The sequence below is a fragment of the Microtus oregoni genome, unplaced genomic scaffold, assembly GCF_018167655.1.
Source record: "Microtus oregoni isolate MIOR12 unplaced genomic scaffold, Mior012 000000F_ref0000247, whole genome shotgun sequence".
Taxonomy (NCBI): Eukaryota; Metazoa; Chordata; class Mammalia; order Rodentia; family Cricetidae; genus Microtus; species Microtus oregoni.
In genome coordinates, this window is record NW_024543059.1 from 71,215,077 (window position 1) to 71,236,691 (window position 21,615).

Below are 21,615 nucleotides of genomic sequence, written 5' to 3' on the forward strand. Positions count from 1 at the left end.
GGAAACCAGTGGGTGTGAAATGATATCTGAGTTACTCTTCTCTCTTTCTTCCCTGGCCGTAATTAGGTCGTCCAGTAGAACAAGACCTTAGGCCTCTAAGGTAGACAGTGATGCCAGCCACAGCTGGGTTCTGTCCTCAGCGCACTGGCCTGCTTCAGCCCCATTCCCACCATAGATGCACTCTGTCCTCTGCACACTGGCCTGCTCCTGCCCGTTTGCTTTTCATCCGTATGTTCTTTCTGCATGTCTCCACTGTTGCACAAAGTCCCTGAAGTTTCAGAATCTTCATAATGGCTGGAGCATGACCTCAAATTCCTTGTGCCTTTCATGACTTTTTCATTAAAAAGGCTCCCTTTTCACTGACCTGTAACTAGTACAGGATGTTGGCCTTTTGTTTGCCTTATTGCATATGTTAGAACGAGAAACCGTTTCTGCAAATAAAGTGGCCAATCACCTGTCAGGTTCAGGTAAGAATCTTAAAGTGAGTGTTAAGTCACTTATATTGCTATTTTAAAATTGATGAAAGGATGGTTGGAGAGATGGCTCAGAAGTTAAGAGCACTGACTGCTCTTCCAGAGGACCTAGGTTCAATTCCCAGCACCCACATGACTGTAACTCCATGATACGACACCCTCGCACATACAAGCAGGCAAAACACCAGTGCAAATAAAATAAGCTATTAAAAAACATGCACGTGACTCATTTATTTAAAAAAAATTGATGAAAGGAAAAACACCATGAGTAAATACCTTTCAGATATGAGGGAAAAAAAAATCCCTCAACTTAAAAAACAGTAACACATAATTTTTTTCTTTTAGTAAAAGCTTAGACAGGTATATAGCCTAGGAAAAAAGTTCTGCTTGTCTTTTAAGTTTATTTTCTAAAGATTTCTTTTTATTATTTCATGTGTCTGCATCTGTGCACCATAAGTGTACTTGGTGCCCGAGGAGACAGTTAACCTCCATGTGGCTGCTGGGAATCAAACCCAGGTCTTTGACAGCAACAAGAAAGACCCTTAACCACTGAGACAACTTCCAGCCCAAATTCTGCTCGACATCTAAATGGTTAGTTTTGTCTTGTGACATTACATTGTGTTTAGGTTGACATTCAAGGAAGACTATTTAATTTAGAAATCTCTAATTCATGGGGAAACACTTGCAGAAAGCAAAGCCAGTAAACATTTCTGTGTATGGCTCCCCTTACCAATGGCGTGACAGGTGATGCCCCTTAGCAATCAGTGGTAGTGGCTTGGGTTTGATTACTACTGAAAATTGATCCTTAGCTTTGGGAACTAAACTTCCTGCAACTCAAAGTCATCTCTTTCTCTTCTTAAACCATTCTTTTCTCAAGTGAAAATAATATTTGCATTAGATTTTTTTTCCCACATAAAATTTCAGATCAACCTACCAAAGGGCATATATTTCTAGTGTTAAGAGAGATAGGACATATCATTTTTAAAATTTAAGACTTGAACTAGAGAAATGGCCATTAGGTTAGGCTCACAACCAATATTAAAATTTAAGATTTGTTTTTATTTTATGTTTTCAGGGTTTATCCTGCATGAATATATGTGCACCCTGTGCAAGCCTGGTGCCAAGAGAGGGTGTCAGACCCACTAGAAATTGAGTTACAGATAATCATGAGGTGACATGTGGATGCGGGGTTGAACCCCAATCCTCTGGAAGAGCAGTCAGTGCTCTTCACTGCTGAGCCATCATTTCATTTGGAAGTGAATTCAAACACACAGGAAAGAGTAAAGTTAAACCAAATGCTTGTTAGAGAGATTCCTTGTCATCCACATGCATGTTTTAGGGCTGACAAAGTTTCTGTGCACAACTGAAACATTCAAGTGATTTTTCCCACAGGACCCTGACACTTCCACATGCAGCAGCCCGACTGTCTGGCACTCTGGGTAGCTCTATTTGCAAACACTTTGGCAACCTTGGGAGGGAGGACCCTTTGTATGTCTGGAGCCAAGTACCCACCCCTTAATTAATAGTCACAAATCCCCTGTCTGGTTCTGACCTGGTCATGACCCCTAGATCAAGGTGTTTCCCTACGGCCTGCCCAATGCAAAGTCTACTTAAGCAGAGCCAGGCCCAGCCTGTGAACAGGGTTAGGTTAATCATTTTTTGTCTCTGGTCGCTTGCCAGAGCGAGCAGGTCATGCTAGCCTTTTTGTTTGTTTGTTTTGCTAGACAATGCCTTGGTTCTGTCATTTACAGTTCCCAATGCATGAAAGTTTGATCCACTCTTCCAAATACCTCTAAAATGATAATCAACAATGATAAAAAAATAAGTTTCTAAGAGGAGCTGAGGAAAGGGAAATCATAATCAGAATATATTGTATGGAAAAAATTATTTTCAGTTTTAAAAAATAAGAAAAGAAAAAATCATTTAGAAAAAGTTTATATTCAACTTGAGATCTTGAGGAGTGAATCCGTGATCTAACTCCTCAAAGTAGGAAGTGTGGCCAGAGAAAGTTGATGTTTCCCACCCCGGCACCCGGATCTGAAATCCACCCTTATGACTGCCACATCCCAGCATCCTCCTCGCCCAGGGGTTAACACAACAGGAATTAAGCTTTCACTGGGTACTTAGTTCCTCCTTTCCCTAGTTGATTTCTGTGGATGTACATTTGTATTATCCATAGAGTCTCGAGTTAAACTAAACATCGTGAATTTAAATGTCTGCTCTTGTGTGTGTTTGATTGTGTTATAGTTGTAGGCAGGCTGGTTCTGCTATGTAAATTGGGAGCAAGTTGCCAGTTGTGTTTATATTTTATTCATCCCTGGTTTCCCTGCTGTCACATCCTCTGAAAGTGGAAGTTGTGTTAACAGCTTAGATGCAGCAGGTTTGAATGACTGCTTGCTTTCTGAGACACCCTTTCACAATGTAGCTCAGGTTGTCCTGGAACTCACTATGTGAAACACACACACACACGTGCAAAGGCCTGTGGTGTTAAGAGTGATGCCTGGATCCAGACAGCTCTAGGTTCTTCTCACTCCATCCCATGTGGTCAAACACACATGGATTTAATGTTCATAGACTGTTCCAGAATTAGCTAGAAGACTAGCATTATGATGGGGGTATGGCTACACCTCACAAACTATTTATTTAACAATCTCCTGGAATAAATTGGTACAAAATAAGAAAGGCCTGCATGTGTAGTAAACTTGGCTGTAAGAGAAGTGAGGTAGATTCCTGAAGGAGCTTCACCCCTTTGTTTATTTTAGAATAGACTTACCACCTGAAAGGAAATCTTTGGAAAAAAAATTTGAAAAATAGTGGCAACTTTTAACTCTGACAAGGATTTTTGTATGCAAACACTGGAGAGGAGGTAGTCCTAAAGCCAGTTAACTCTTTAATAGGTAAGTTGACAAAGTTAACTATTGTCTGCAGTAGTGGAAGGAAACTGCCTTGGAGTTAGGGCTGCATTGTCTCTCATTTGAAAAGTATTTCTCACCCCAATCTTTCTGCTTGCTGTTCGACATAAGCAGTTCCTAGTGTGTGCATGGATATTTCTCAGAAGTACTGAATGCATTTGTACAGGGAAGCATTGCTTAGCAGTGGGATGAATACAATGAGAAAACCCCTTCTTATCTGACACATTAGGCTGGCCTCAAACTTGTGGCAGTTCCCCTGCCTCACCTTCCATCATGCTGGAATAACAGGCACGGGCCACCGTGCCAGCCTAAATCATCTGCTACATTCATGACAGGAGAGAGAGCAAAGTGAGAGATAATTTTGCATGCAGTTTAATAACGAAGCGCTTGTGTGTATTCAACTGGATGCCAGCAAGTGTTGAACACGGGAAAGCGCTTAGCCGGGTGAGAGGCAAACATGCAGAAATAACGACACTAATAGTTTTCATTGAATAATAAACACAGTCACACGCTATGAGAACTCAAGATTGTCTGTAAACTGATTCCTGCTTGTAAAAAATCGCCAAAGACTCTTTCTTCTTCCTTTCTTTGCACTTTTAATAATTCTTCTAAACAAAAGGTTTAATTTCATGGGTTTGTTTGGGATTTGCTTTTCCTTGCTTTTGTTGTGACTGTTTTGTAGGTGTAGGGCTAGCACCTTACCTCTGAGCCCCATCCTATGTTCTAAATACAGTTTCATAGTTCATGTGCAACTGTGTACATTCAATGTCTTTCCAAGTACTTATATAATTGTCTCTTGGGCTTTAACCACCTCAATTTAATTTTAAATCATGTATTAGATTTGGAACAACATAGTTCATATCATATACAGCACTGAGCACTGTGATCAGATAGGGAAGGCTTTAGAGACACTAAGCTGTTGGTCGCATTGATCTGAGGAAGGGGAAGAACTTAAGGGAAAGTCTCTTCCCTGAAGTTGCTTCAGAGGCGATATTTATTTCAAATGCAGGCCATGTTACCCATTTTCTATTCTGGTGATTTCTATTTTCTCAGATTCCATATTTAAGTTATCTCATGCCATAGGAAAAAATCTCAAGTCCTAGCTTCCCTTGTCCCCAGGTACGTATGCCTTTGCCAGGCTGCTTCATCCTTTCTAGACCTGCTTCACCATCTGCAGGATGGGAACAGCTTAACATTCTAATAATGCTGCTAAGAGGAGCTGATGGGATAGCAAATGAACCGGCCCACACTTTACTTTGTAAAGTTTCAGTGGTTGAATGGATGTTGTTTTACCCTTCAAGTGTGTGTGAAACATTCATCTGTATCAGGAAGAAAATGACCTTCCTCTTTGCTTCTGTGGAGTGGGCAAGAATCGGTGTTTTGAATCCTCGCTTAGTTACTGGATAGCAATTGAGATTCATAGACTAGGCATCCGCGGACTTTCCTGGCCTGTTTTCCAATCATTATCTAGAAGGGTGATTCCTCTATTGCCTGAGTGGTCCTTAGAACTGAACTTGACATAACGTTCTCAGTATTCAACCTGAGCAAGAATGCACAGTGAGGCACACAGTGGTGTCTGAAGAGATGGAGAACCATTTCCACCCTAGGACTGTTGCAATCAGATACACTAGCTCCTACTGTTACCTGTTTGTGAGTGACATCTACTATTCTTATTGGTTACATGGAAATAAGCTTGTCTTTAGAAATATTAAATGATAGCATGCATAGCGAGAAAACCAGTATCATTAAGGAGTGTGTGGGGTGGGTGGCGACTCACACCTGTATTCCAGCACTTGGTAGGTACAGTCAGGAAGATTTACAAGAAAGTCAAGGTCATTTGATGGAGGATTTGAGGCCAGCCTCTGTCCTTCGGGTGCTAGGATTAAGGGTATGTACCAACACACCAAGCATCTGGGTTTGTTGTTGTTTGTTATGTGGCCCAGGCTACCCTAAAACTTGCTAGAGATTGGAGGGGGACTTTGAACCTCTGATACTCTTAATTTCAAGTGTAGAAGTATGTTTTTGCTGGATGGTAATGGCACATGCCTTTAATCCTAGCCACTTGGAGAGGCAGAGGCAGGAGGATCTCTGTGAATTCGAGGTCAGCCCGGTCTACAGAGCAAGTTCCAGGACAGCCAGAACTAAGCAGAAAAAGCCATCTTGAAAAAAAAAAAAGTATGACTTTTATTCTTCTTCCTTACCATAGAACATTGAATTTTTAAAATTAAACAATGCCATATTGACCTCCCTGATCCTGCCCCAGTAAGTAAGATGTGAAACCTAGGTATTTCTCATATCCGTTTATTTTCTTCCCTCCCTTCTACCATAAAAACTTTCTGTATTTGTTTACATAACGTGTAAGGGAAAGGATGTCACCAGCTGTTTTCTAAGCTATTTTTCCTTATTGTAAATTCATGACTTCTATATTTTCAGGGCGGCGGACATAGCTCATACACCTGCAAGCATAATAAGCAAGACTTGCTTCAATTTGACCCAAGAAACACAGAAGAAAAACCGATATTGCAGTGTGCATTTATAGCCAGTTTTCTTGTGGTTTGTTTCTCATTACGATCTGAAAATAGTACACCCCTTAGTGCCATGGTTGTGATGTGCAGAACTCAGCGCACAGTGTGGTAAATGTGCACAGCAGGAAAAAGCAATCCTGACACGGAATTCCGCTTGCTTCGGGTGTAATGTGTTAAGCTCAATTTAAGTAAATTTTGTTTTCTTATATTCTTTAAGTTCCTTAAACTTCTCAAATTTTCCTATTAACGTTCATTTCTTTTCTTGAAAATTCTAGTTGCCTTTTTCTTCTTTTTGAAATAATTGTCTCTATGAGTGTGTGTCTGTGTGGGGGTCTACGCATTGGAGTGCTCGTGGGGGTCAGAGGCTTTGGATAGATAGGAAGTGCATTTTCATAGGTCTCATCTTCTCTTGTAACACACAGTTTCTGTTCAGCATTGTCCTCCTTAGGCTCACTCACAGTTCACTCTCATATTCACTTTTTCACACTAGTTTACACCTCTAAGTCTTGTGGGAGCTCAAGAGATCCTGGGAGTGCATAGGCTGTTGACAGTGCTTTGCATTTCCCTGCATGTTTTAAAAACTCATTTGGAGTAGGTTAAAATTTTATTTTTTAGAGACAGAGTCTTACTGTGTAGTGCAAGCTGCTCTCACAGTTGAGATCCTCCTGCCTTAGACTGCCAAATAGGGACTGGAGACATGCACTACCACACCTGGAAGTTTGGAACCATTTCCACTGCAAATTTAGGAGACATGGGTAGACTACTAACCATCTGGTATTGCTTATGCAATCTCTGATGTCAACATTTTAAACATCCAACTGCATCTTACGAAACTTAACTCTTTAACTCCAGAATCTCATGACAACGCCTAACTTAAAATACTCTTTACGCTGTGATCATGTACAGTCTTCTTGTTGTTTTTCCAGGCAGGGTCTCACTGTGTAGTTTACAGAGATTTGCCTTTCTGTGCCTCTCCACAAATGTTGGGATTACCCCGGCTCTATATAATCTTAAAACAGGAACTTTCACTCATTTCAAGAAATTTTTCTTCTGTTATCACTTTCTTTACCTATCTATTTTTCTTATCTTCCTGTAACTTCTACTAATTGTGCATTAACACCCCACCCCCTACCCCCGAGTTGAATCTTCCTGTTTGTTAAAGTTTTCACACTGTACACTGATTTCAAAAGTATCCATGCAGCTTATGCACGTGAGATTGGGTTTACAGATGGATGCAGTACAACACAATTTCCCAGGAGGGGCTCGAGCAAAGGAGACATTTGTATCTAAAGTACTCTTCACAATGGCAACTGTATTCTTTTAAGATGCCCTTAGACTGTTACAGTATTCCATCATATGCTTAAAAAGGTCTTAGCAGTGGCTTCAAAATATACATCTGATTTACAACATCACATGTTTGAGTTTTATATAAGCAGAGGGGAGGTCAGGTCTCTTGCAAAATGAACACTGCTGAGATCACCAGTTGATTCCTGCCTTCCAAGGCTGTGTCTGCTAATTTTGGGGCTAGGAGAGATGGCAGCCTCTGGTATCTCTTGGCATCCACTCATAGACAAGATATGTATCTTTCAGCTAGCTTGTCCTTGTCATTAGCAAGCAGTCCTTACTGGATGTGGTGGTGCACACCTTTAATCCCAGCACTTGGGAGGCGGAGGCAGGTGTATCTCTGAGTTTTAGGTCAGCCTGATCTTCATAGTGAGTTGCAGGATAGCCAGAAATACATAGTGTGACCCCTGTCTCCAGTGAGGCAGTCACTGAGTCACTGGATCTGGAGACTGTTAAGAGCACATTTGCTTTTCCATAGGACCCGGCTTCAGTTCCCAGAATCCACATGGCACATGGCAGCTTACAACCATCTATAACGTCAGTTCTAGTGGGTCAGATGTATTTTTCTGGCCTCCAAGGGTACACACACACGTAGCTCATAGATATTGATGAAGATAAAACACTCATACATATTAAATAAAATAAATAAATCTAAAAAATCCTTTTATTTTGTTTTAGATATTTTCTTCTTATTTATTATTACTTTATCTCACGTGTATGAGTATTTTCCTACATGTATATAGGTGCAACACATGTCTGCCTGGGGCTAGCAGAGGCCAGAAGAGAGACTGGATCTCTTAGAAATGGAGTTACAGACAGTTGTAAGTAGTCATATAGGTGCTGGGAATTAAACTCAGGAATGAGAGCCAATGCTCATAATTGCTGAAACATCTCTTAAAGTGCCACAGAATACTGTTTGGTTTGATTTTGTGTGACATATTTTTGTCTACATAGCCCTGGCTGTCCTGGAACTCACTGTGTAGACCAGTCTGTGCTCAAACATAGAGAGATCCACCTGCTTCTGCCTCCCTAGTGGTGAGACTAAAGGTGTGTGCCATTTTTTAACATCATTCAAAATACTTTTTTTTTTTTTTGCCATGGGTGATAATGTCAGTATTACAAAGGCAGAGTGGGTAGATCTCTGTGAGTTCCAGGCCAGCCTGGTCTATACAGAGAATTCTAGTCAACCAGGGCATGAAACTACAGTTTTAGGGAGAGGAAGAGAAAATAATTTTTAAAAGATAAAAATAATCTAAAATCAGTAAAAACTTGACTTTATATATCCCTATGATTATTTGTAGTTACAAAGTTGGGGAGGGGTTGGTGTTTTGGTTTTTTAGTTTTTAAAAATGACTAAGACTGCCTGCTTGCAGTCTGTCGTGTAGGAAATGGAGAAGTCACTACTCCACCCCAATGACAAGTAAAACATTGAATAAGATGAAAACCAACAGTTCTCAGTTCTGTGGAAAGGAGATCAGAGGAAACCATAGCCTCAGTACTCAGGAGAGGCAGGCAGATACAGAGAAGTGGAGCTTGTCTGGGCAATCCACAGGAAGAACTCTCTGGAACTATTGTCAGAATTGGGCAGTTATTGACTTGCTGGAGGCTTAGTGTTGCTAAGGAATGCAGACTCTTAGATCATCCAGTTGGTGGGAGACCCCCTTTGTGCCTCCTGTGGCACCAGCTCTCCCGGCCCCTCCAACTGGATGGTGTTGTACATCGCTACGGGAGGGGTAAGAGGTCATTTTGAAATATGCCAGAGAATTTCACTAGGTTTTCAAGGCCTGACTTCAAGAAACTATTTAACAAAGCCTAAATATCTGGATTTTTTTTCTTTTTGAGGCTAGGCGCCACTGTGTAGTCCTGGACTGGACTTGAACTCACAAAGATGCAGCCCTTCCACCCTGTCTAGTGCTGGGATTAAAGGTGTCACCACCTGAGCAATTTCTATAATTTTATAAGATTCTAAGGTAACCTTAACCTGGAGAAAAGAGCTACCCAACTGCAGATCACTCAAGACAACCAATCCCACCCAGCAGAGGAGGTAACACGAACAACACGGTGAGGTTCACACTACAAGGTACAGGCCCACGAAAGGACCAACTGGTCAGAGGAGGGCAGAGCCTTGCACTCCTGTTGCTGCAGAGATTTCTGAAAATGTCTGTGTTGAGCATTATCAAAGTTCTGTTGAGAACAGTTCTTTTTACTGAGAATATTTGTGTGTGTGTGTGTGCGTGTGTGTCATTCAACACAAAATACAGGGTATACCATAAAACTTGAAGAAGCCAGTATTCAAAACAGAATCAAATACAGTACCGATGTGGGGATGAAGACTTTTATTACGTTTGTGTTTAATCATTGTGTGTGAATGTGCATGCACATGCCCTAGAGGTCATGTGTCAGCCTGTGTGAGTCAGTTCTCCTTTCACCACAAGTCTAGGGGTAAACCCTGGTGTCAGTTTTAATGGGAAGTGCCCTGTACCAGCTGAATCATCTCACTGGCCCCAGGAATTTTTTTCCTAATGATGATTAATATGACAATGGATATGCGCAAACAGTGGACAGATGTGAGAACACCAGGTGGGTATTGTCAGCATACAGATAGACATTTTCAGGGAGAACCAGAGACCTGTCAGAGGGCAAGCCTGCTGCAACAGGAGTGATGAAAAATGCCTTCGATGGCCTCATTAGGAAGCTGGACACATCTGATCTTAAAGATACGAGAATGGAAAATTCAAAAACTGAAACAGAAAAAGGACTGGGGATAGCAAGTGGGAACAGACCATGGGAGAGCTGCAGAACAGCTCCAAAGCTCATATTGGAAAGTGGGAATCCAAGAAAGAAAAAATGTAGTAGTACCTGGGAAATCTTAAATTAATGTCAAATACATGATTATGGATCCAGGCAGCTACCGAACACCAAGAGGGGTAACATCCCTCCCTTAACCTCACTAGACCCTCATCTCCAACTGTGGTTAAAGCAAGTAACCTAATGGCCTTCTTAATTGAGTCATAGTATTGTTCATGATGAATAATTAGCACTGATCTTTTGTTAAAAGCAGTGACAGCGAGGGTCTACCAAAGACGGTGGACGTCCTTCGGTTACCTTCTTCAGTGCACCAGTACAATGGCTACAAAGCAAATTAGCATAGCTGCTAATTGCACAGTTCATAGTCATGATGAAAACACCCTGTTTGGCCTTTGCTTTCCTCCTTGCCTCGTTCCTCCTCTTCATTTGAAAGTGAGTTCTTGTAATAGAAAGTTATCTGTCGACAGCTGTGACTCGTGGGTGATTTACGCCACCTCTGACCTGCATTCCCTATAACACATGACCTCATCCATGGCAGTGGGAGGAGGTGACTTGTGCACCCTGACCTGGCACACACCGAGTGCCTCAGTAACTTCATCGGTGCTTGTTGCTGGAAGATCGACCTTCCGTTGCAAGGCTGTCTGCCGTGAGGCCTGAAAGCAGGAGTCTTCCCGGTGAGAATCAGTCAGTTTGCTGGACTCTCACCTATGAGTAAGGAGAGTTTCCTTCCATTTGCTTTCTCATTTTTGTTGTTTTGATTTGTGTCTTTCATTGACATTAAACTAGTACAAATCCTCCTGCCTCAGCTTCTCAGGTGTTGGTATTAGAGGCCAGCCCGTGCCCAGCTTCTCAGCAACACTCTCTTAAGATGGTCTCAGCACGTGATCTTAGTTAAAGGCCCAGAAGCCGCATGAATCTTTAGCCTTTGCCCACATTTTTGTTATTTGCATTTAGGAGAAACTATGTGTGTGCCTATCAGTCTTTATGAGGTTCACAAATGCTCCATTTGATCAAATTAATATTCTTCAAGAGGACTTTCTTCTCCTGAGAATGTCCTGGTAGATCTCATTTTGCCCTGCCACCCCCTTCCCTGCCCTGCTCTGCCCTTCATTGTAGCATGGTTGCAGACAACAACTCTTACAATGGTTTCTACACCATACAAGTTACAGGTGACTTGAACTTTTTTAACAAAGGACAATCAATGACCAGGAATTCTTTGTCTCTTCAGTTTTTGATATCTGACTTGGAAGATTTAGCAAATAAAAATTGATTTAGAGCATTTAAAAATGATTGTTGGGAATATGTGTATATCATGGTATGTGTAAAGAGATCAGAGGACAGCTCTGTGCAATCCATTTTCTCCTTCCACCTCTACATGGGTTCCAGGGATCCAACACCATTTTCCTGACCTCCACAGGCACCAGGCACACATGCGGAACACATACCATACACATAAAATACACCCACTTCTTTTTCAGTTCACAGTGCAGTTCTGTGAGACCATGTCCTATGATCTGCATTACCCTCCAATTTTTTTTGTTTTTTTTTCATTTGTGCTACTGTTTCTTAATTGTTTGTAACAATTTAATTTGTATGTAGTAATAGTTATACCACCTTTGCATAGCACAATAATATTTACTTTCATTAAAACAGGTCATAAATTTATTAGATAGACATTTGAATTTCTCATCCATTTATATGATTATCAAACCCTAAGTATGACATGAGCTTATGTTCTTGACTTTTTTGTTTTATTTTGCTTGCTTTTCAGACAGGGTCTCACTATGTATCCAGCCTGTGCTCAAATTTGTAATTATGTGTTGAGATTACAGATGTGGACCATTTTGACAGGCTAAGTTTATTCCTCTGCGTACTATGTGCCATCTTTACTTAGAGGGAAATACATTTAAATTCACACAAGTTGACCACAATGTGAAAATTTAGCCTTATGCTTCCATTTTCACTGAAGCATGACAATATAGTCTTCTGTATAATTTTGAAAGTACTTTTTATCGTTTGCTAGATTTAAATATTTGGTTATTCTTCTAAGGTTTCCTCCTCTTCATCTTGCTCTCCAGTTATCACTGAAATGAAAAGCGGTATATTCCCCCGGCAAATGTTAGATTCAAAGAGACTTAACGACCGTCGGTCTTTTTTTATCCCTTAAGATCCGTGTGAAGAAGCAGATCCCGTGTGCAGCAGGTGCATGAGGACGGCTGTGCACTGGTCATTGAAGTTCTTCCAAGGGGGCTGCCCGTGCTCTGCCTCAGCCACTGTGTCTCCGTCCTTGCCACTTCTGAGCCTCTCTGCTGCCCTGCAACAATAACACCTGGCTTATAGGGGGCTGTAGATGGCCGCTGGGACCCCCCTCCATCTTTTGACCCATGCTTTGGCATGCGGATGTTAAACATTTTGCTTATCACTGGTGTCTGACAAGAGAGACATTGTTTATTTAAGTTCATGAGTGCTTTACTTCACCTCCTTTTCTTTTTTTCTTGTATATAGCCCACCCATGCTGGCCTAAAACCCCCGAGCCTTCAGTGCTTTTTATAAAATCTTGTCTTAGGTGTGGGCGGCATACACCTTTAGTCCCAGCACTTTGGATTCAGGCATAGATGTATCTGTGTGAGTCTGAAGCCAGTCTGGTGTATATAGTAAGTTCCAGGCCAGCCACGGCTATGTAGTGACACTCTGTCTAAATAATAATAATAATAATGATAGTAATAGTAGTACTACATTTTAATCAAAGTTTTTCATTGTTTTTTGTTTGAGAGCTGTATCATACATCAGTGAATGCGAAGTGTGTACATACACACACAAAGGGTTAATTTTGAATTTCTACATCCTGTTCCTTCTGCCTCTACCTCCTAAATTCTGGGCTGACAGGTATGAGCCACCGTGGCAGGACTGTGATAAAATTATTCTTATTTCATCTTAAATGAAGTTTCTAGTTTGCAAAATGCATAAATTTGTTTTCGCAACACAGATAAATATAACTCTGGAGTTTTCTTGTGTGATTTGGTGTCTTTATCACTCCCGTTCGTTTGCTCTTTTGTCAGAAATGAGGTTCAATGACATCAACCTAGGTGTGTATTGCATGGTTGTGATCTGAATTGTAGGAATGCTGAAGGAGGGTCAAGGGTTTAAATCAGGAGGGCTACAGAAAGCCTGAGGGCAGCCTGGGATACAGAGCCAGGGCCTGTCTCAAAACAACCAGAAGGAACTGATAAGACCCGCTTGTTTGAAATTCAACAATGTTGTTTCTTGAAGTGATACTATTTAATTTTTTTTTAATTTTTGTTTTTAATTACGTGCTGCACAGGGATGTGTAGTATGCGCGTACAGGTGCTCAGGGAGCCCACAGGCACTGGATTCATCAGAGCTGGAGTGACAGGTGGTTGACAGCTGCCTGACCTCTGTGCTAGGAATTGAATGAGCTTGTTTTGCAGGAGCAGCACGTGGTCTGAATTGCCAAGCCACCTCTCCAGCCATAGAATGCTATTTAAAAAAAAAAAAAAACGGTGACAAGTCAAAGCTTTCCAGGATGGTAGTAGAGTGGGAAATTCCCCTTCGTATATAAGCCTGCATCTCACCACTTGTTAGAGTTCGAATAATTGATGATTGATGCTGGGACTGTGGCTGTTTCTGCAGTGACTTTAACTCTTCCCTCGGTGAGCAGAAGACGCTTGAAGGCTGGACTATGAGCTGTTTATGACAACTAGTAGTTTAACATTCATCCTCTCATCTGTCTTGAAGAAACTCGAAGGGAGGGCTAATACAAACCTCACACTTTTCCTTTGGGAAAGTCAACTATTTTTAATAGCTAGGGTTGCGTTACAGATTTGAGGCAGCTATCAAAAGCACTTGTGGTCTACTAATTGATCCTTAATGGGTGGCCACTATGGATGCTGCAGTCTCGTTGAACCTTGGTAATAGATTCTTTTCTCCCAGGGATCCCCTACAGCACTTTATGACATGGAATAGAGCCTATGTTATGAAATGTCCTTGTCCTTAGTGATGAGCATTGTGACTGTGAGCTGGGGTTACACGTTTCAGCTCAGGGAGTAGTCTTTGTTTAAAAAACAAAAACAAAAACAAAACAGTATCATTCAAGGCTAGAGATGTAGCTCCACTAGTGCTGTCCTGGTGCCCAGCATGCAAACAAACAAACAAAAAACCCTGGGTTTGGTGCATCTGTACTACATAAGCTAGGCTTGGTGGGAAATACCTGTAATTCCAACGCTCAAGAAGCAGGGACAGGAGGATCCATAGTTTAAGGTCAGCCTTGGCTCTGTAACAAGTGCAAGGCCAGCTTGGGATGCACAAGACTCTGTCTCAACAATCATTTTCCTTTAGTGTCGTGTAATTGGGAATAAGCCGGGATATTTCTATCCGTGTAATGTATATGATATTTCTATATTACCCGCTCTTGCTTCAACTTTGAGATATGGTCTCATTATATAACACTGGGTTGCCTATAACTTGCCATGTAGCTCAGCCTGGATTTGAACTTGTGGCTATACTCCTGCCTCTGTTTCTTGAGTGCTGGGATTATAGGTATATACCACCACATCTGACTGTTTATTTGATATATGTATTTGTTCCACCAGGATCAAATTGGATAGCATCTAAGCCAGTGGGCCTCAACTTGTGGGTCATGACCAATTTGGGAGTTGAATGACCCTTTCACAGGGGTCACCTACACAAATATGTACATTATGATTCATAACAACTGCAAACTTATAGCTATGAAGTAACAACAAAAAATTATGTTATGGTTGGGGGCCACCACAACACGAGGAAGTGTATTAAAGCATCATAGCATTAGTGAAGTTGAGGACCACTGCTCTAAGCCATAAGCTCGCACTGCGTTAGAGCTGGGCTAGAGCCATGATAGTACAGTGGAATGGCTGATAGGCGTCTCTAGTCCTCTGTTTCCTTAAAAGCTCAGCTGGATATCATAAGGTTGTAGAGGAGCAGAGTTGGAGTTAGGAAGTGAGACATATGACAGCCCTTCTGGACCCTTTCTCCCTAGTTTGCTTCTGAGCTTAGAGTTGTACAGCGGTCCTGAGCTGAGCTTCAGCTCAAAATTGGCACATGCTTTTATTCCCAGTGCCTGGGAGGCAGTGTCAGAATGCTCTCTGAGTTTGGGGCCAGCCTGGTCTACCGAGTGAGTTCCAGAGTTTAGCTAGGGCTACACAGAGAAATCTTATCCTGATAGCCCCTACCCCCTGAAGAAAATTGCTTCCCAGTAGAGTTATTGCCCTATGTTCAAGTGTATTAACATCCACTGTATTAGTTGCTTTTTGTTGCTGTGATCAAATGCTGTGACCAACAGCAATGTATGGAAGAGTTTATTTGTCTTGTGGTTTCAGAAGGATGAGAGTCCATCATGGCAGGAGGCGTGGCGGGAAGCATGGCAGCAAGCAGCAGCTTGGTGGCAGGTTGGGGAAACTGACAGTTCACAGAGCAGAGTGAACCAGAAATGGTTTTCAATTTTCAAAGCCCACAGGAACATACTTCCTCCAGCAAGGCTGCATCTCCTAAACATCCTCCAAGTAGTACCACAAACTGAGGTGGGGGGGGGGGGGTGTTGGATGGCTGAGTGTTTAAGTGCCTGAGTCTAAGGGGGGGGGTTCTCATGTAAACAACCACAGCCATCATGCCTAGAGCTCTTTGTATGAAGAAAAAGAAAATGACAAGTGAACCATTAAACCCATGTAAACTGTGTGTCCTTTTCCTTCTCATCCCCTTCTCTTTACATGGGATTCTAGAGAGAATCCTCAAGATGCCCAGATGTCTGGAATGGCAGGGCTATTGCCAGAATCTTTATTTCCTATTTTTAGTGGATTGAAAGAGTTAAGGTTTGAGATACACCTGCCATTGGCCCGGACTCCCATCAAAGAGGTCAAGTATCAGCAAGTGTCAGAGTGTCAGAAACGTTTATACTCAAAGTCAGGATGCTTTTGTTTTGTCTGGTTGACTCTTTCTGAGAGGGGTAAACACCATTCTTGCCTCAGCTTCGCCTGTGCTGAGATAACAATCTTGCACCACCTGGCTTTCTCCTGTATTTTCGCTCCTGTTCTTCTAATGTGAGTGTCCCGACTTTGCTTTCAAACATGCCCACTGTAGCTCCTCCTTCCTCACAGCGTTCTTCTGATTCTGTCACGCATGTAAATCGACCTCTAGAATCTGCTCATCGTGTGGAATTTATGTGTAGCTCTTATATTCTGCTTGGCTCGTGGGTAATCTCGTGGCGTGGTGCAAGCACTGCCATTAAGAGCTCCTAACTTCTGGGTAAGAGTCTAGGTTTGTTTGAGGTTTCTGGTCTCTAAAGTTTTGTGTAGAAACAGCTGATGTGGAGTGTGTTTGTCTTCATTTTGCTGGAGTTTGTCCTGCGGATTCCTGCAGAATTCTTCCTTCAGAATCACACTTTGTATAAGTTGGGAGGGACAAGAGCAGGGCCATGAGGTCATCTCTAATTTTCTTCTCATAGCTTTTCTTTAAAGCAATTGTTTCCAGTATAATACTTTTTAAAACATGAATAAGGAAAGGGCCATTGCTGCCAAGTTCAGATTATTATTCTGAAATAATCTTTTCCTTTGAGGACTGCAGAGCTGAGGTCATTGCCTAGCTCTGGGTGTGTGTGTAAGGGGAGATCCATTTGTGGATACACCCTGCTGAGGTCAGTAACCTGCTGTGCAGTGCAGTCTACTTTGACCCCACTTAGTGCCTGGAGGACCACAGGCAAAGACAGTATTTCCACAAGAAGGAAGCAGCTATTGCAAGGAATTTACAAAGACCAGGCATCGAGGGTACTAGGGGCACAAAAGGGAAAAGAAGGGCCAGACACAATATGATAAACATGGAGCATTTGGTGGCATTTGGTCAATGAAAGACCTAACTATTGAAAAAGAATGACTTTTGAGATACCAGGTATGATGGCTCATGACAGAGATCCCAGAACTCAGGAGGCTAAGGCAGGAGGATCAGGGCAAACCTGATATACATAGTATATTCCAGTCCAGCCTGAGATATAGAATGAGAGAATGCCTTAAAAAAAGAAAAGAAACAAAAAATAACCAAAGAACGGAAAGAAAGGAAAAAGGAAAGAGAGAGAGAGATAGGGAGAGAGAGAAAGAAAAAAGAAACAAAAACCAAAGAAAAGGAGAGAGAGAATATGAGAGAGAGAGAGAGAGAGAGAGAGAAGAAAGAAAGGAAAAGACAAGAGAAAGCTTCTTCGCAGTTTACGTAGCTTGTATGTATGTATGTGCACATTTGTGGTTTGAGTGACTGGCTTTTAGAGATTTCTTTTTCTTCTGTTAAAGGACTGCTTTGACTAAGGATGTGACTTAGTGGATGAAATGCTTACTGCACAAGTGTGAGAATTCCAAAATCTACAGAAAAGCATGCCTGGGAACTGGCTGGAATCCCAGCATCAGAGGCAAGCTGGTCAGTTAGACTAGCCAGAAGAGCTCCTGGTTCAGTGAGAGACACCCGCCTGCCCCACTAAATGGAGAGCAATGGAGGTTGATGTTCACACACGTACAGCACACACGCGCACGCACGCACGTATGCATGTGCACACCCACACATGCATGCACGTCTGCATATTCACACACAGAAACACACATGCATGCATGCACATATGTATGTACACACATGTGCACAAATGTGCTATGTGCATGCACGCACGTATGTGCACACACACGCGAACACATACCTCCCATACATAGAAAAGAAAAGAAAGGAAAGAAGGAAAGGAAGTGTGCTTCTATGATTTAAACAAGGAATTGTTAGCTTTTATCGAAATGAGCTGTCTTTACCTTGAGCCTTCTCTGAGTCCACTGAGACTCTGAAGCCTGATTGGTTGAGTCCAGGCTCTGGGAATCTGTCATCTACATACAGTAGACACTATGTTAAAAACTAAAAGAACCCAAATGCCTTTAATAGAGCATAGCTTTTTTTACCTTCTAGAAAATATAGCAGAAAATCTATTTTAAAACACTGAATAACTAATAAGGATAAAATTAGAGTAGATTTTGATTTAGGAGCTACATAATTTCAGAAAGATTACACTTTTATAGAGTCTGTATCGTTTGTCAGTAGTAGGGTTTTTGCTGAGAGGTTGTTTGGGGCCTAGGAAACTGGAACCTTGGGGTTCTTTTTGACAGTCTGCCAGCTGGAATCCCAGATAACTCACCGTAGCAACACAATTGTAGTCCTCTAGGAGTCCCGAACCTATGCCAGGCTGTGGAGGGAAGTCTCTCTGAGTACACTCATGCCCGTCTGAGAGTGGAGGAGACAAAGTATTCCATCGCAGAGGCTAGCAGCTGAGATCCGGATACTATTTAGTATTGTTTTACTAATTTAAATTTTAAACAGAAAACAGGAAGGCAGAAACCCCTTTGCCTTCTTTAGTGTTCTGTTTCTATGTGGCTGAACCCAGCTGAAGGACCCTCAAGTATGTGTGCCAGGCAGTGGCCACAACCTTCTTGTAACACAACCAGTAGTTCCTCGTGGAGAGATGGAGGGAGGATGGGGTGTAAGTAGAGAGAGGAGGAAAGGACAGAGAATCCCTAAATTTCATCTTTATTTGAAATGCCTAGATTTCCTCATGTGCTTTAACGCAAAGAATTTATGTTTCATCTCAGCGTTCCTTCCAGGAATGAAACATTTATCTGGTTGATATCATCATTGATACAGTCCATCAAACCCAGTGCTTTGTGACTGTAACCGCACCGTTCTTTTTCCTCTGCATATCTAGACTGTCACTGAATTTCGTGTTTATTTACTTATAGTGTCTTCCCGGCTGGTCATTTCCTCTGCCACGCTCTTCTTTCAGACTCAGTCACTTCAGGTATAGCTAAAGAACTAAATATCTTACCTACGCTTATTTATAGCACCTAAACCTTCTACCGCTTACCACTCATGGAGATAAATATAAATAAAAGGGCATACAACAATAAGTGTTGCTACAGTCGTAGGAAAGTGGGAACCACCCAGACATCCTTTTGAGACTCTAAAAGGTGGCAGCCAGTGGCAAGATAGTTTAGTATTTCCTGTTTAAAGAACAACAGAAATGATTCAACGAGCTTGCTCAAAGCAGTGACACTGCCTATTGACCCAAGAGTTCCTAAGTGCCCAGTGACCCCACTGTTACCCCTGGAACATGGTGTCAGCAGCTGGCGCTCCTCTGGGTACTGTCTGCGGATGTTCCAGGGCCATTTCCAGCGTGCAGGATAGTGGTACATTAGCTGTTTTGTTGAAACTCTTAGCTTCTGCTTTGCATTTTTTCTTTCATTCTTCCAGTGCTCTGTTCGGGTAACCTCCATCCCCAGCCAGTTTCATATAGTCTTGCTCCTCCTCTTCGCCCCTCTCCATTTTCACTCAGTTAACTCCACCCTACCCTTAGGACTCTAAGTTTTCTGTGTTCTGTAGCACTCAAGACTTTTACTGTATCTTTGACTGGTGGATCAGGTTATGTTTTCAAAGCATTTTTCTTCTCAGGAAACATTTTTTAAAATTCATATCAGGAAATGAAAGTTCCAGACTATAGAGACCACCTGTTGTAATGCCTTCCCCTTTCCGCAGCACCCAGCGTGAGCTTCTTTCACACGATGTATACAGAATAAATACTACAAGTTGAGTTAGTGCTTCATCTCAGTAAGTGCGGGGACTTTGATGGATGATCCCTGAAGCTGGCTCCCATAGAATTACCTGGGGACAAAGTTCTTCCATAATCCAGTAGGTCAGACTCTCAGGTGGAAGGCTCAGCCTTACACTCAGATGCTGTTTTTACAGCCAGGCTGAGGGGCACTGAGCCTGACAGATGAAGTAATGTAAGGCAGTGGTCAGGAAACCTAGTTGACCATTGCAAGGATTGAGGACCAGGATGTTTGGGAGTTTCAAAGCTCTACCCAGATGGGCATTTTGTTGGGATATTTAAAAGTGTCACTGCTTTGATAAAAATCTTTTAATCCTAATTTTTTATAAGTAATCAGTGTAATTGAGACAACAGTCCTAGGCATCTGAGACCTTTTAAAAAAGCATATCACACCTTAGTAATAGGCGTAGATGCCTTGTGGTATTGGCAAACGAAGAATAAATGAACTTTGTCTTCTCTAGGCTGGTAAACGTTCAGCAGCTTACCCTCCCAAGACTCTCCATGTCCCTTGTTCCTGTTCCGCTGCGGTGCTTGGAAGCAGGAGATGGGCTCACACACGGTCAACAGGACATGATCCAGGAGGAGCAGTGAGGGACAGCGCTGCTGGTAAGGCATGGGGCACAGTGGATGTTTGACTCACATGCCAAGCAACTCCAGGTCACACTGTGAATTAGGATGATTAACTCCCTAAGACACAAGGATTAGATTTTAAAATCAATCTCTAACATTGTATGATTTTTATGCCTATCTGTATTTTGGGGGATTGTTGTTATTTTTATAGAATTCCTTCCAGATTCTTAATGTCTGATTGTTACTAAAAAAGAATTAGCCTTCGCATGTAACTAAGCATAGAGAAATACTTGTTATTATTATTATTGACACAGTATCCCTCTCCTCTGTTTGCTACTCACTTGTGGCTACATTCCTGTCTTGTGAAGACTAAGTCAGTGATATTTGCATTTGGTTATCGGTCTGTCAAGTGAACACTCCCAGGGGGAAGCAGGTAGCTTTAGCAGTTGGCATCTGAGCACAAGCAGAGAACTAAGGTGTGCACAGCAGATCAGAGAGGGCACCCATACAGCTTTGAAAGTACAAAAACACAGGCCGTGGGTGGAGGAAAACCCAAATAATTCCTTGTGTCTTTTTTTTTAATATTTATTTATTGTGTATACAATATTCTGTCTGTGTGTATGTCTGCAGGCCAGAAGAGGGCACCAGACCTCATTACAGATGGTTGTGAGCCACCATGTGGTTGCTGGAAATTGAACTCAGGACATTTGGAAGAGCAGGCAATGCTCTTAACCACTGAGCCATCTCTCCAGCCCAATTCCTTGTGTCTTTAAAGTTGATCTTGATAAAGACCAATTTGCTTTTAATGCACCAAACTCTTAGTAAGTTTCCCAAACTAAAGGTTCTTAAAAAAAGGTAAAATTTTGTTACATTTATTTACTCAAAAGGAGACATTTCATATTGTGTTTGAATGAATGTGTGTGTGAGTGTATGAGTGTATGTGTGCATGTGTGTGTTAATGTGTGTGTGTAGTTCAGAGGATAACTTGAAGTTGAGGGTTCTGTCCTTCTACATGTGGGTTCTGAGGACAGAACCCAGGTTGTGACCCCTGGCAGCCAACATCCTTATCTTTCTTGCTAGCCCTAAACTAAGTTTAGTTTTACTCTTTTGTTTTTGTTTTTAATTTTAATTTATTTACTGTGTGTGTGTATTCTCTCCTTCTACCATGTGGGTCTTGGGGATGGAATTCAGGTTGTCAGGGTTGCCAGAAGCAACATTGACCTACTGAGTCAGCCATCTCTCTTGTCCTAAAGTAAGAATTCTTTATCAAACCAGTTCATTTACTTATATGCATGTATAGAAGTAGCAAACAAATG

At 41.9% G+C, this 21,615-nt stretch overlaps 1 protein-coding gene across 1 annotated transcript in view; it reads left to right on the plus strand.

Annotated features, from left to right (window-relative positions):
- The window catches only part of Tet2 (tet methylcytosine dioxygenase 2), an 82,524-nt gene that overhangs the window by 7,354 nt on the left and 53,555 nt on the right, over positions 1-21,615 (plus strand). Inside the window, exon 2 of the mRNA XM_041650368.1 lies at positions 20,191-20,335. The gene's annotated coding sequence lies outside the window, so the exon portion shown is untranslated. The remainder of the gene's footprint in view (positions 1-20,190; positions 20,336-21,615) is intronic.